Source organism: Lissotriton vulgaris, chromosome 2_1, assembly GCF_964263255.1.
Source record: "Lissotriton vulgaris chromosome 2_1, aLisVul1.2, whole genome shotgun sequence".
NCBI classification, from domain to species: domain Eukaryota; kingdom Metazoa; phylum Chordata; class Amphibia; order Caudata; family Salamandridae; genus Lissotriton; species Lissotriton vulgaris.
Window position 1 is genome coordinate 784,827,462 of NC_141687.1, and position 15,189 is coordinate 784,842,650.

General features: G+C 43.0%; 1 protein-coding gene across 2 annotated transcripts in view; it reads left to right on the plus strand.

Annotated features, from left to right (window-relative positions):
- The window catches only part of MAP3K20 (mitogen-activated protein kinase kinase kinase 20), a 1,049,056-nt gene that overhangs the window by 458,542 nt on the left and 575,325 nt on the right, over positions 1-15,189 (plus strand). The window lies entirely within an intron of this gene.

The window sequence follows — 15,189 nt, forward strand, 5'->3', positions numbered from 1 at the left end:
TTACATTTTCAACAAGGTGTCTCACACCACTCATGGCCTATACAGGTTTAATCCCATGGGGGAGACATCCTAGGTAAGGGGGTCAAAAGCGAAAAATTTTGGGGGAAAAAGGCCAAGTCCAACACCCACCATATACATTTAAAAGGTAAAAGAACCGTGCCAGCAAAGTAGTCCCTTGTGGGCGTGTCTGCGTTGTACTGTGGGCGTGTGCTGGAGGCGTGTCAAACGCTGGGGGCGTGTGGTACGTTCCGCCCTTCATGCCATGTCTCATATTGTATGCTGTGGGCGTGTGATGGGGGCGGGGGCGTGTGCGGGGCGCGGGATTACGGGAAAAAAAGCGAGCGCTGTGCCCAATATTTCATTGTTTTTTCTTCCCAGGTTCTGTACATTCCAGCTCCGGGTGTCCACCCTGCTCCCTTTAAATACCCCTGCACCCCATAATCATGACCCACCCTTACTCCTTAAAATACCCCAACACCCTTAAACACTAACCCATCTTAACCCTATAAATATGCCCTGTACCCCAAAACCCAAACCGATCCCTAAACCCTAAAAATACCCCTGTACCCCAGAACCCAAACCTACCCCTGAATCATATGAATACCCCTGCACCTCAAAACCCAAACCTACCCCATAACCCTAAAAATACCCCTGTACCCCAAAACCCAAATCTAGCCCTGAACTATGAAAATACCCCTGTACCCCAAAACCCAAACCTACCCCACATCCTAAAATACCCCTGTACCCCAAACCTAACCCTGAACCCTTAAAATACCCCTGTACCCCAAAACCCAAACCTAACCCTGAACCCTAAAAATACCCCTGTACCCTAAAACCCGAACCTAGCCCTGAACCATAAAAATAACCCTGTACCCCAAAACCAAAACCTACCCCATAACCCTAAAATACCTCTGTACCCCAAAACCCAAACCTAGCCCTGATCCCTAAAAATACCCCTGTACCCCAAAACCCAAACCTAGCCCTGAACCCTTAAAATACCACTGTACCCCAAAACCCAAACCTACCCCTGAACCCTAAAAAGACCCCTATACCCCAAAACCCAAACCTAGCCCTGAACCCTAAAAATACCCCTGTACCCCAAAACCCATACCTATCCCAAAAACTACCCCTGTACCTCATAACCCAAAACTATATCTGATCCCTTAAAATACCCAAACACCCCAAAACATACCTCAGTACCCAAAAACATATACCCCTATACCCATACTTACCGTATCCAAACATTTTAAAAAAAACATGCTTTTACCATTCATGCATTTACAACGAATTTCGTTGTAAATGTATGCGTGGTAAAAACATATAAAATGTAATGCCATGCGTTATAATGGCATTGCGGAGTCATGGTACTTTCGTAATGAAAGTATGCGGAGTGATGGTATGCGGAAAGAAAGTTGCGGAATAATGGGTGTTTACCCTCCCCCGGTAAGTACATTGGTGGCACGGCGGTCCACATCTCCAGCCACATACTCATATTTTTTCACCACCGATTTGAAAAATGCACAGGTCTCTCTCATTGATGGCCAGCACCGACATACACTTTTAGACACACCTCCCGCCACAAGTTCTAGAATTGCGAACTTTAGAGCTGGGGAGCTACATTTGAGTCTCGGCATCAGCTCAACATCCTGTGATTCCAGGCAAATCGCTTTGTCTCCCCGTGCCTACCACAAACGAATGTGTTCTTCTGTAATGTAAATTGTGCTCATGTCATGTTGTCGAGTTCACACACTACTGAACGCGCACTCTTAAGTGCATCAGCAGCGCACTGTGAATCGGAGCGTTTCACAGGCCTGTCACAGATAAGAAATGCTATCAAAACGAAATCCTACAAAACAATATACTACTGGCCGGCAGCAATTCATACCCGGGCAACGTCGGGATGGGCTGCTAGTATATATATATTATATCTGAACCACATTTTATGTTGAAGTATGTGTTTAACCAAACAGTTTCTCTCACTGTATCATCAACTCAGTAACGATGGTTTACTGAATGTCTAGTGAACTAGTGCAGAACTGGGAAATAGTACTCTTATCACATAGTACTAGATATTGTAACTTTAATTGTGAGTATTCAAGATCACACATTTATTTCCATTCACAACTGCCATTTTTTGCTACAGTAATAAAATTCTAAGCACTACTCAGACGTTTTACCATTTTACCAGGTGAAATGGGATTTTCTTCCAAAATTTTCTTCACCTGGCTTGGTCCTCCTTTCCTGTTTCTATGTGCTCACCTCTCTAGCTAGACAATGAGATAAATGACAGGGGAGGAGAAAGAGGTGAAGAGAGCGATATAGCGATAGAGGTGAAGTAGAAAGAGAACGGACGTAGCGATAGAGTAGAGATAGACAGGTAAAGTGCGATGAGACATAAGGTAAAGGAAGAAAGGTGAGGCAACCAGAAAGAAAGATATGCAGAAGTATAAAGTGGAAGATAAAGAGTGGAAGAGAGATAAATAAGGCTTCAGAGTGAGTGAGGCAGTGAGAGACGGAGATAAGGTGAGGAAGAGTTAAGATAGGTGTGGGGTACACCAAAACAGGAGGTAACGTGAGGCCGAGGTGGAGAGGTAAGGAGGTGTGGTAGTGAAATAATTATAGAAATATGCAAGGTCGGGAGAAGCTAGGTAGTGAGAAAGGGATAAAAAAGAAAAGGTATAGAAAGAGGTCACGTTAAGAGAGTAGTATAAAAGAGCAAATAATAGAGAGAGTGAATGGTAGAAAGAGACACGCAGGGCTCTCCTCCTCTTTACGGGGAGCCCCGCCCACAGTCAGGCAAGCGCCGCCTGGCTTCCAGTTTGCTCGGACCGAGCGGAGCTGGAACCCTTTTACCCGGGCTCATCAATACTCAGCAAAGGGTAATACTGGAGAGATCGTCACGCACTCAGGCTAGACAAAGTTGGAGCCCACCTTCTTGGGATCTCTGCAGCTCACTGGGCTCTCACACCGCGGCGTGACAGCGCAATCACAGCGGCAAGGAGGGAGCCCCCTCCTCGAACTCCTGGCACACCGGCAAAGTGGAACCCCACTCTTTGGGATCATGTAGCCCTCACAAGGCGCTAGGACACCAGTTCTCAAAAGGGCAGAGCTGGGCACAGGCAGGCCAGCATGTAGGGACCCTCGGGAAGCAGTAGCTGGGTCCCACGGCGGTTCCTCTTTGCCCAGCAGTCCTTCCAACCCCTAGACAGGTACAAGTCAGCACAAGCACACTTACAAGGGGCCACAGCCCCAATATTTATATCAGGTTGTATCTTTATTTTTCCCTGGCACAGGGCTTGGGGATCCAGTCCCAACTGATCTGATGGGTTTGGGAGCATTTTCTTTACAGTGCTCACACCCTCCGTTGTCAGGTTGGGCTCTGTTCTCAGACACACCACACACACCACAGGGGAGTGGAGCCAGCATTGAACCAGGCAGGCTCAGACCCATTCAGGGGGTACTCCTCCCACTCCTATAAATGTAGATCTGCCTTTTCAGCCTAGCCCTGACTCACCCTACCTCTCTGGAGCCACATAACTCACCATCCCCTTTCACTGCAGAGCCAGACATGCAATACACATCAGGCAGGCACATCAGGCAGGCAAAGACACATAGCACACAGAACTTCCAACTCCTAAAAGTGGTATTTCTAAAATACTGATCATAAGTCTGCGCACACCATTACACAGACTTTATTATCACTATTCCAAACATACCAAACTTGACCACGCTGCTCCTCTCATATCAGGAATCACCCCAGGTGTAGACCAATCTTACCATGTTTACCACGAAGAGCACACACACTTTATACTGGACAGCAGTGCTAAAGTGCCCAGAGTCCTAAAACCACCAACACCAGATCAGAAAAAAGACTAGGAGGAAGTCAAAAAGTTCAGGGATGACCCTGCAAGGAGGGCCAAGTCCAACAGTTGTGCAAAGAGAAATGAGAGTGTAAGGTGGTGAGAGAGGTGAGGTAGAGGAAACAAGCCTGAGAGAGACAGAGATGTGAGGCCAGGAAAATTGAGAGGTAAGTTACAATAGGGAGAGAGGTGTAACAGAGGCAAATTAGATCGTTGAAATAGATTTGAGGTGGGGAGAAATGTAACGTACAACTAGAGGTCAGAGAGAGGCTGAGAGGGGTGAGTTACAGAGGGAAGGAGTGAAAGAAAGAGAGGTGAGGTGAAGAGAGAGCTGAGGGTGACAAAGTCAAAGTAAATGCGGAGAGATGCAGGAAGGTGAGATTTAAACAGAGCCCTGAAATGCAATGTGGAAAGTGGTAGCAAGGAAGTGGGTAGAGAGGTAGTGATGTAGACTCGAGCACATAATGTGGAAGAGAGACTGGGGTAGTCATGAAAGAGAGGTAGAGAGTTGTGGAGCTGAGGGAGAGAGAGGGATGAAATAGGGATGGGTGAAGTAGAGTAGGCCTGGGCAGAGTTTGCTGAGTTCTGTGAAGTGCCCAAAATCTTTGCCGCACTATGTGGAGTTCCACAAGCGGCAGTGTGCATTTGGTCATGCCGTTCATGTTGATTTTCAGCACTGGGTGTTTGTACAATGCTCTTTTTCTTGGCATTGACAAACACCAGCTATTAAAACTTCAGTCCTTGCAGAATGCCGCAGCCCGGGTGCGGCTAAACATTCCTGAATTCCATCCCATTTCCAACAGCATTAGGGAAATGGGAAGGAGAGTAGGCTATTGTTCTGCCCAATTACAACTGGCTTGGTCTACCTGCACCCCGATTTCACACATGCAGTTAGACTAGATCAATTTGTACTGGGTGAAAAATTCAGCTTGTAAAAGCATGTGTCAGTTGAGCTGCAGGTGCTCCCATCTGAGCCCATGTTACGGCACATGGAAGCACAAAACCTTTCTCCATGCCAGCCCACAGCCTCTTTCGAACACTGCCAGGCTCCTCACCTTCCTCTGAGTGAATTTCTCCCAGGAATGGGGACACTGCTTGCAGATTTGGACCCAGTGATTATGGGTCCACGTTATTCCAGGGAAAGCTTAGCAGAACAGCCACATTTAGAGGTGGGGATACTAGCCAGAATCGTCGTTGTTTTCAGCTATTCTGTATTCCCCAACCTAACTCTGCACCACTCATATTCCAGCCTGTTATTATTAAAATGCCTGGTTGGCTTGAACATTAACTCTGGGTGTCTCCAAGGGTACTGTTGTTTTCTCAGTACAGCTTTACTTGAAAAGAGACCTCCCTTACTAATTCCAGAGATATTTTGCCAGAAAAAAAACTATCATGTTGATTTGTATGCACTTTACAAATGTGTTGTGCCAACTTGCTCAGCAGATGATTCATTTGCATGTTGCTTTGATTTGCTCAGAACCCTGAGGAAGCTGCTAAAATCCCTGCCTCATTCCATAGAGTGGTGGTACAGGGATTAATCATCTCACGCATGGATTATGGTAACTCCCTCTACTCAGGGAGTCCAAAATATGTCATCAATCGACTACAGGTGATACAGAATGCTGTGGCCGGGACTCTTTATAAAAATCACTAGGCAAAAATCAGCAACACCAGCATTGGTGATTTTGCTCTGGCTGCCAATACAAAAGAAATAATTCAGTTAAAAGGTTTAGATGCAATCTGAGGTGCAATGCTAATACGGTGTGCAAGTCAAAATTTGCTTTAACATTTTATTTCTTACAAGTCTAATCAGCAGAACGGTCTCCTAGATGATATACTTCATCATTAAACCACTCTCTGCCTTTTCAGTGGAAGTCTGTTGTAGGCAAACTAGGAGAGTACCGTTCTCATGACTTCCGTGAAGTGTAGCAGGTCTGATTCTGCTTTCTGCCATAGGTTTCATCTGGCTTTCTACAGCTTGGGCCCTGGTGCTCTGATTGTCCTGTCTCTGCATTTGAACCGTCACTGAGCTCCGGGTCCTATTGAGCTTATAAATAGGGTAGTAGTTTTTGTAGATTGCCTCAGTAGTACTTACAGATGGCACTTGATTCTAATATTAGTTCCTTTTGTGTGGGTGACGTGATGTGCACATGCTCCACACTATCTTTGTAATTTGAACAATGTGAACCTCACTTACCTGCATGAAGGGCTTAAACCCCCCTGGTGCTCACACCAGAAGAATTCCCTTTACAGCCTCCCTACCTAGGGGAGCTGGAAAATATGTTCCCCAGCAGCCTGAGGCTTTTTTGTGTGAATAGTGATCAGCTTGTATAGTGTGTAGATGTGGACACTATTGAATGATAAATTGGAAGATGTCTTTCAGCTCCTTCTTTCACTCAATCCACCAAGCTCTGGTCTCAGTGGGACAGGTAACCTGTCCCCTTGAAAAGGGGACATTATCTAGTTTCCACCGATAACTCTCCTTAATGGATCCCTGCTAGGGATCACAGAAGGAAGGTGATTTCAAAATCGGATCCTCCCATTCGACACGAGAAGTGTCTATAAGGGAGGAGCTGTCCACTAGGCAGAGCTACATTTTCACTCTCCACGCCAAAGTACCACAGTCTTTCTACACCTTGTGTTGGGTAGATTGGGGGATTTACCCCCGATCTTTCCACCCTGGCAGGGTGAAGCAGAAAGCATCAATACGCACCATAGTTTCTGTGTTTTAAATAGGGGGGCCAGATTAGGGTGTCCTTCCCAAACTGTTCACCCAGTGTGTGGGGTGGGGGGTGGAAAACCCACCATTCACCCAGGAAAAAAATCTTCTATTAAAAGGAATGTGTAAGGTGGCCATGTCATTCTCACACCTAGCTTCCCCAGACAGAATTTCTGTGCTGGCAAATTGGAGGGTGGAAGGGAACCCTAATCTACCCAGTTCCAGAGGGCAGCATGCTCACAAGATATAATGGTTTGGTGACAGGGAACATAATTGAAACTGAGTACGAACCCATTCTAGAATCAGGCTGACCTCCTCCACCCATATGCATCAGACAGTCTTTATGGCCATGGAGCAGATTGCCCATCTCACTGGGATAAAAAGCCCACACGATACAAGGGAAAATGTTTTTGTTTTAAAAAGAAAGGGTGTTTTCCAGTCTTGGCCTCATGATCCATAGCCCAAGACAGCCTTTCTAACCTCCAGAAGTCCGAGACGCTCAAAAAATGCACCCCCCTCTACTGCAAGTGAGAGGACATTTTTATTTCTTTGTGCTTAGCTTTCACATATGGGCCAGTAGAAAGGGGTATAATATGTAGGACAGATAAGCTAGAATCTAGTACCCCAGGGTGAGGCTGCTTGTCAAGGCGGGGTTATGCCCCACACCACTGACATTACTTTCGATTTTTTTGGGATGGAAAATTGAATGAGAACCCTTCAATCCGCCCCTCCTAAAGGCAGAAAAAAAGTTCTTGTGCCAGGGGCTGAGTGGTAGAGCTCATTGCAGAGACTGGCAAGTACTGCATCCCATTCCCTTTCTCACATTTTCTCCCCTGGTGGTCTGATGGGCTTTTTCTCACTTTGGGGTGTGCAGATTGGACTGAAGCACCAGGGTCACAAAGAGTTCACTAAAATATCGAGGGGACCATTATGATGTTGGGCGGATCGCCACTGCCCGACCGGCGGTGGCGATCCGCCCGACATCTGTGCCCTCCCGCCCGCCCTTCAATTACCCCTGCCACATTATAATGGCTGGGGGGTCAGCGGCGGACAGAAAGACCGTCGGCTGCTTTACCTTTTACCTGCAGTGCGGTCCTGGCTCGTAATATGGTGGCGGTGCCTAGCAGGCACCGCCAGCCATATTATGATGTGGGCGGATTAGGGCCTTTCCATGGCGGCGATGCCGCCATGGAAAGGAATGCAGTCTTTTGCATTGGGGGCCCGTTGGGGGGTGGGGGTGCACTTGGGGGGTACCCAAGATACCCCCCGAATTTGGCATGCACAAGGTGGCAGCCACCACGCAGTGCCTGTCACGTTGTGCATGTCAATGCACGACATGCCACTTTTACATTGCAGCACCGCCCTCCACAATGCACAAGATGCCAGATGCGACCGCCAAGGTGGCGGTCGCATCCTGATTGCCCCCGCAGGACTGCCGCTCCTCTGGTGGTCGGTCCCGTTTTCCATGACTGTGGCCGGCGGACAAAGTCCGCCCGCCATCGTAATGGGATCCCAAGAGTTTAAAAAAGGGTATGAAATGGGGGGCTAGTTTGTCCTAACATTAGACGGATCCCCCATATCTCAAACCCAAAGATTCTTACTGTTCCCCACGGGTTACAGATTGAGGCTATTAAAACCAATATGTCTACCCAAAGTTACAGAAAGGTCACCAGACCACCAGGGGGAAAAAGTAACATAAATGATAGAGATGGATCAAAACTGTACCCATGAGAAGACTACATGTACACTACAATGATTTTGCTCTGTCCAAGTTTTAAACTGCTTCTGTATGGTACTATAAGTCCACCTACAATTGTGAGTACCATTTTCATCAGGAGAACTATAGGATTGTAGGGAAGTAGGACTTAGAATTGTTGTCACACCAATTAAGAAATTACATTTTTCTCACCCATACTTTGCATTTAGAGGATATTCTGGATAAGAAAAAGTGGTGAGATCCACACACGTCATACCACCTTGGGCTCATTAGTTTTCTAAAATGCTGGACTTTTTCTTTTTCACTAAGCAATCCCAGAATGGAATACTGTAGCTACCTCCATGAAAAATGTGGGGAAACTCGATCCTTTTCATCATTGGTATGACATTTTAGGGATTTGTGGGGCAAAAATCATAATGTCTTGTGTGTTGCTCAGGACTCCCACCACATTTGTATCCATGTCTTGGGTGTCGCTCAGGGCACCCATCTCCATTGTGTCGCCTTGGACACCTCTCTTTTACGTTCCGCATAGGATACCATTCCTCCATTGTGATGTATCGAACATCTCGCTTTTTCGTTCCACATAATGATAGCCTCTGGTCTTTTAATAAAATCGCTGGAGGCAAGAAACGTGGCAGAATGTGCTTTTAATACCGTAATATACTTGCAAACACGGCACCCTCGCTTGAAGTCAGTTCCCAGTGCGGTTGCACCGGTTAAAAGTATAGGTTTTTTTTGTAATGTATGTTTGAATTTTTTACAAGTAATTCATTTTATGTTAATTAATTTTTGCGTATTTTTGTTCCGTAGTGGGTTGTGGGTTTATTGGGGAATAGGGTGGGAAGTAATTTAATTATAATTTAATTATTAATAATATTGTAGAAGTTATTAATTTTTAAAAAACTTAATTATTGCGTTTTTAGTTCCGTAGCAGGTTGTGGGTTTATAGGGGAATAGGGTGGGAAGTAATTTAATTATAATTAACTTATTAATACTTTTATTAATAATATTTTTTGTATTTAATAATATAATTTATATTGTCAATTGTGCTAATTAATTTGTTATTAGTTGATAATTAATTGGTTATTAATAAGGAATTGGTAAATATATTAATTGTGTAATTTTTTGAGGGGCGGGTTGCGGTTTTATAGGGGAGTAGGGTGGGAAGTAATTAAATTATAATTAATAAATAATTGTATGAATTAATATTTATGTAATTAATAATTAATACTGTTAATTGTGTTACAAAATAATTATTAATTGGATATTAATTATTAATAAATAATAGTTAAATATGTGAATTGTGTACATTTTTTATGCGTTTTTTGTGTGTTGGTGGGGGAGTAGGGTGGGAAGTAATTTAATTTTCATACATTTTTTAATTGTTTAAATATCAAATATGTATTTAAAGTTATTTTATAGTGTTCATTGTGTGAACACATTTTTTTTATTTGTTTGTTAATCGTTATTACTTAATTGTTAAATAATGTTAATTGTGTAATATTTCACAATATTGGTGGTGACCATTATAGGGGAATATAGTGGGAAGTAAATTATTTTTGAAAAATTAATTATTTGTGAATGAATGTTAATTATTTTGCAGGAGTGGGAATAGTAAATTATTCCCACCCACTATCCAACATTTTGCCTACTGTGGCACTCCCTGGAGTGGGAATAGTAATTTTTACCCACCCGCTATCCAACACTTTCCGTACTGTTGCACTCACTGGAGTGGGAATAGTAATTTTTAGCCTCCCGCTATCCAACACTTTTCCTGCTGTTGCACTCACTGGAGTGGGAATAGTAATTTTTACCCACCCGCTATTCAACATTTTCCTCTTTTGTTGCACTCGCTGGAGTGGGAATAGTAGTTTTTACCCACCCGCTATCCAACACTTTCCCTACTGTTACACTCACTGGAGTGGGAATAGTAATTTTTACCCTCCCGCTATCCAACACTTTCCCTACTGTTGCACTCACTGGAGTGGGAATAGTAATTTTTACATACTGACTATCCAACACTTTCCCTACTGTTGTATTCACTGGAGTGGGAATAGTAATTTTACATACCCGCAATCCAACAGTTTCCCTACTGTTACATTTGTTGGAGTGGGAATAGTAATTTGTACCCACCCGCTGTGGAATACTTTCCCTACCGTTGCACTCACTGGAGTGGGAATAGTAAATTATTCCCCTCCACTATTTTATTTATTTATTTTATTTCTTGTATCGCGCTGGACTCGACCCCGTAAGGGGTATCTCCGCGCTTTGTTCGCAGACTTCAGTGCCTCTGCGGGAAAGCTATAGGGGGATTATATTTCATGGAACAGAAGTGTTTTTAAGGTTTTCCTAAAGGAGAGGTGGTTGGTGATTTGTCTAAGACTGATGGGAAGTTTGTTACACAGAGTCGGTCCTATAAGTGATAGGGCACGACCCCCTTGTCTGGTCTTCTTAATTAATGGAGTTTCCAGTAGAAGTTGGTTGCTAGATCGTAGAAGACGATCCGGTTTGTATAAGTGAAATTTTTGAGCATCTGAACTATCCAACACTTTCCCTACTGTTGCATTTTCTGTAGTGAGAATAGTAACTTTATCCCTTACGCTATCCAACATTTCACTACTTTTATAGTTAATGTAGTGTAAATTATTATTTTGTAATAAATATTAATTTTGTTATTTTAATTTATTATATATATTTTTTATTTTTATATTTTTATTACATGTTTATGTAATATATGTATTTATAACTTTTGATCTGTTTCTAACATTTTATAATTAAATACAATTATTACTTATTAATTATATTAAGATAATATATAGTTTAAAAAAGATATTTGTTTATTTATTTGTATTATATTTATCATTTATCAGTTGTTAACATTTTTAAATAATTTAACTTGTTTTTATTAATTATATTTATTATTTACATTTTTTACATTATTTTTACCATATTTATAAAAAAGTTTTTTTTTTCAATGATATTTTGGTTTCGATATTTTTGTACTTACCATTGTAGAGAAAGGCTGTTGATATTCTGTTCATCGATATTTTAGACTTGATATTCCTGTAGCTCGATATTCTGCTCGTCGATATTGTGTCAGCGATCCATTCAAATATGTTTGTAGAGTGTTGAGTCCTGAGCAAAGTGAATCAACAGCATCTACCAAAACTCTGTATCAACATTTCCAAGGTCACTGATTGTTATGAAAGGAACGCTCAGATGAATTCTAAGGTTGCATGTTCTTTATTGATATTGCAGTACAGTTTCTGTTTTTTATTCAATGTATGCCTCTATTGAGAATTTTATTTTTGTTTCAAAAGAGGGACCACGTTCATAGAAGTATTATTGATTCTTAATTTTATGATTTTTTCACCTTAAAATATGATAATTGTATACTTTATATATGAAAACAAATGAAGTAATTTTTTAATAAATATTTATAGTGTTGTTTGGATTTTATGCAGTCACAAGACTTTTTTTTCAGTCCCAAGCAAAAACATCATCACTGGGTAGAGGCGGCAGACCCAGAAGCAGAGGTCGTCCCGGGACCAGGGTTCGATTCCTGACGCGGCAGGATCTTGGACCATGGTCAGCGGACTCGATAATTCTCTCCTCGGTGCCTACTCCAACCATGGGTCCCACTCAGCAACTCTGGGCAATAGCTTGCTTAATCTCTACTAACGGCCCCATCAGCGCCGGGGATGCTTGTCTTCACCTTGGAGATGCCCAGGAGGGACCATTTATTTATTTATTTATTTATTTATTATAGAGTTTTGTATAGCGCGAACAAGACCCGTGGGTATCAGAGCGCTTAACATAGGAGAGGTAGAGGGTTAACATATATAAAAACAGTTAAAGTACAACAACTATATATTCGTATATATATCCACATGAGACGTTCGCGTTAAAATATGCTATGGCTAAACTTGTAGCAAAAACAGGTATAAATAACAAATAAACCAATATGAGGTAGCTCGGTAGTTAAAGTACGACAACTATATATTCGTAGCACAAGAGACGTTCGCGTTAAAATATGCTATGGGGATGGGTTCCCCAGCGGTATACAGCGCAGGGACGCCCCTTTGCTGGAGCAGCTGTGCGCTTTACAAGTATACGACATTTAACAAAACAATGTTTCACATAAGAACACAACACCAAAATTCATCAAGAAAGAAGCACATTACAGTGACAGGACACCAGAACAACAGAAGAAAAAACACAAATCACAACATCGCAGTAAATTGTTTGTTGTTTTGTGTTGGTGTATTATTGTTTTTTATTGGTATGTTGTTGCTGTGTTTTAATTTTATTGCAGTTTTGGTATCAGTTATGCAATTGCAGCATTTTGATTTACTCTGGTTATTAAGCTGGTGTGTTAGTGTATTTTCATGTGTTGACACATCGTGTTTGATTTTTGTGTTGTGTGCACTAGTACTAGAACTATGGGGTCTACTAGAATAGCGGGAGGATTACCACTGCCGGACCGGTGGTGGCCACCACCGGTCCGGCAGTGGCAATCCTCCCGCTATTTGACTAATGTTTACCCCTGCCATATTATTATGGTGGGGGCACCGCGGCAGAAGGGAAGACCGTCTGCCGCTTTTCGGCCTGACGACGAGTTGACCGGGCAGAAAAGGGGTTTAATATGGTGGCTATGTCTGCAAGACACCGCCATCCATATCAACATGCAGGCAGAGATGTGCCTTTCCATGGCGGCGTTGCCGCCTTGGAAAGGCATGCAGTGTTTGCATGTGGGGGCCCGTTGCCGGCCCCCGGAGTGTTGGGGCGGCTGAGGGTTGCACATGGGGGGTGCCTAAGCTACCCCCTACATTTGCATGCACAAAGTGGCAGGCACAGCGTGGTGCCTGCCACATTGTGCATGCAAATGCACAACATGCCTTTTTTACTTTGCGGCGAGTGCTGCTGAAAGCACCACCTGCAGCAATGTAAAAAATGTGGAATGCGCCCGCCAGTGTGGCGGGTGCATCCTAATCTGAATCACGGGACCGCCGCACATATGGCGAGTGGTTCCTTTTGCCGTTAAGGTGGCAGGCGGACTTTGTCGGGGTGTGTGAGGGCATCATGAAGAAAGACCTTTCTTCCCCATTCCCACTAATTTAAGGAACTGCATATCATCTAACTAGATAGTTTTATGGCACTCATTTAAATAAAAATATCAGCTTGCTGTGCAAACTAAACTTTTCTGGTATTTCAGAAAATAGCAACTGTGAAATACAGTGGGGAAATTATAAGGCCCACCTATGTGAGGGGGTAAGACTGTATTTTCCAGAGTTGGCATTCTGAGTTCTGCACTTTTGAATAAAGGGTAACATGTGCTCCAAAATACACTATTGTAAAATGCAATCACACCCCCTTGCACAAAAAAGGTATCTTTCATTAAGTATATTTACTTTTAAGTAGCTTTTGGGTTTTTCACAGCCAAACCTGTAGTGACTAGGAGGCTTATGTAAAAAAGAGTTTTTGAAGTCGCAAACAGCCCTAATTGCAGAATTTGGCCGTTACCGACCGCAAAAATGCTTTTCTATTTGTATACAGTACAAATTGCGATTTGGTAGCATGTTACCGAATCACAATTTGTATTTTCCAATTCCCTATTTCGAAGGGGCGTGTTTAAGGCGTCCCTTCCAAATACTGACTTGCAGTGCTATGTATGGATATTTTGCCACTAAAGTACAGTTGTAAAACATTCATTTTTTTACTGACACCTCAAGGGTGGTGGCAACCATTCGCAAATGGGACAGGACCCTTTCCCCTTAGTAAATGTTAAAACAAATGTTTTTTAAGAGCAAAAACATTTTCTACTTAAATGTTTCATTTCATTTTTTTAAAACACATCCTGTTTTCCTTTCAGGAAAATAGGCTGTATTAAAAAAAAAAGATTGCTTTGTTAAAAAGTAACCCCAGCAGGCAATCATCCCTTCGATGGCTGCAATTCCTTATCGGTTGCAAATTGCGACCTACCTCATTAATATTCATGAGGTAGGTCTGTTGCGACCCCATTAGGAATTGCTATTGCTAACTTGTACATTTGTGTGCAAGAGGAATTGCGATTTCCTATTTGCGATTTACAAAGAAGCGCATTATCTGAATGCTGCACCTGTACTGTCGTCCTTCTACTTAAATTCACAAGCGTTCTTATGACGTAACATCACCGCTTTGCAGAATGTGAGCGATTGTTACCACCGAAAGACATTTATTAGTGGCAACAAAAATGCTTTGTGGCCCATTGACTTTTGAATATTGCTCTCGTAAACCAGCGAGGAGAAGTCAGTCACCAGACTGTTGTCTGGCCCTGCTTACATTACTTCCAAAATCCACAAAAACAAAACAAGAACAGCGGATGCATTGCATCTAAAGGAGCGACCTCAGAATCAGTTGCCAGGCGGGAGTAGCAGTGACTCCATTTACTGTTTAGAACCGGCTTTTTACTCTGAAATCTGCTTGGAACAGCGACCCCTCTCTGCTGGCGCTCGATTAGAGAGACGGGGAGAGTGCTTTTAGAGTGTGAAATAATGAACTAGCCGTCCGCGCGAGCGCCACCGCTTATCTAATTCCCTCTTGACAGCTACTCTCTCTCACCTCTGTCTTTCATCCCCTGCAACGAAATCACTCGCGCTGTCAACACCCCTATACTATCGGTTTGTGGTACTGCCCATCGCCTACACCTCCCAAGAGCGCATTTAAATGTATATTTTAAAGTAGAGCCGCTACATAGGATTTCAAAGTATACCATTCAGGAAATCAAACGAGTAGGTGATACCTAGCACAACATCTTTGCACGTGATGTCCATTTTAGGGTCAAAATGGGATCCTAATTTAGAACATTGCCCTTCTATGTTTGGGGCCTGGCAAGCACAGCTTTGTCCAGCTAG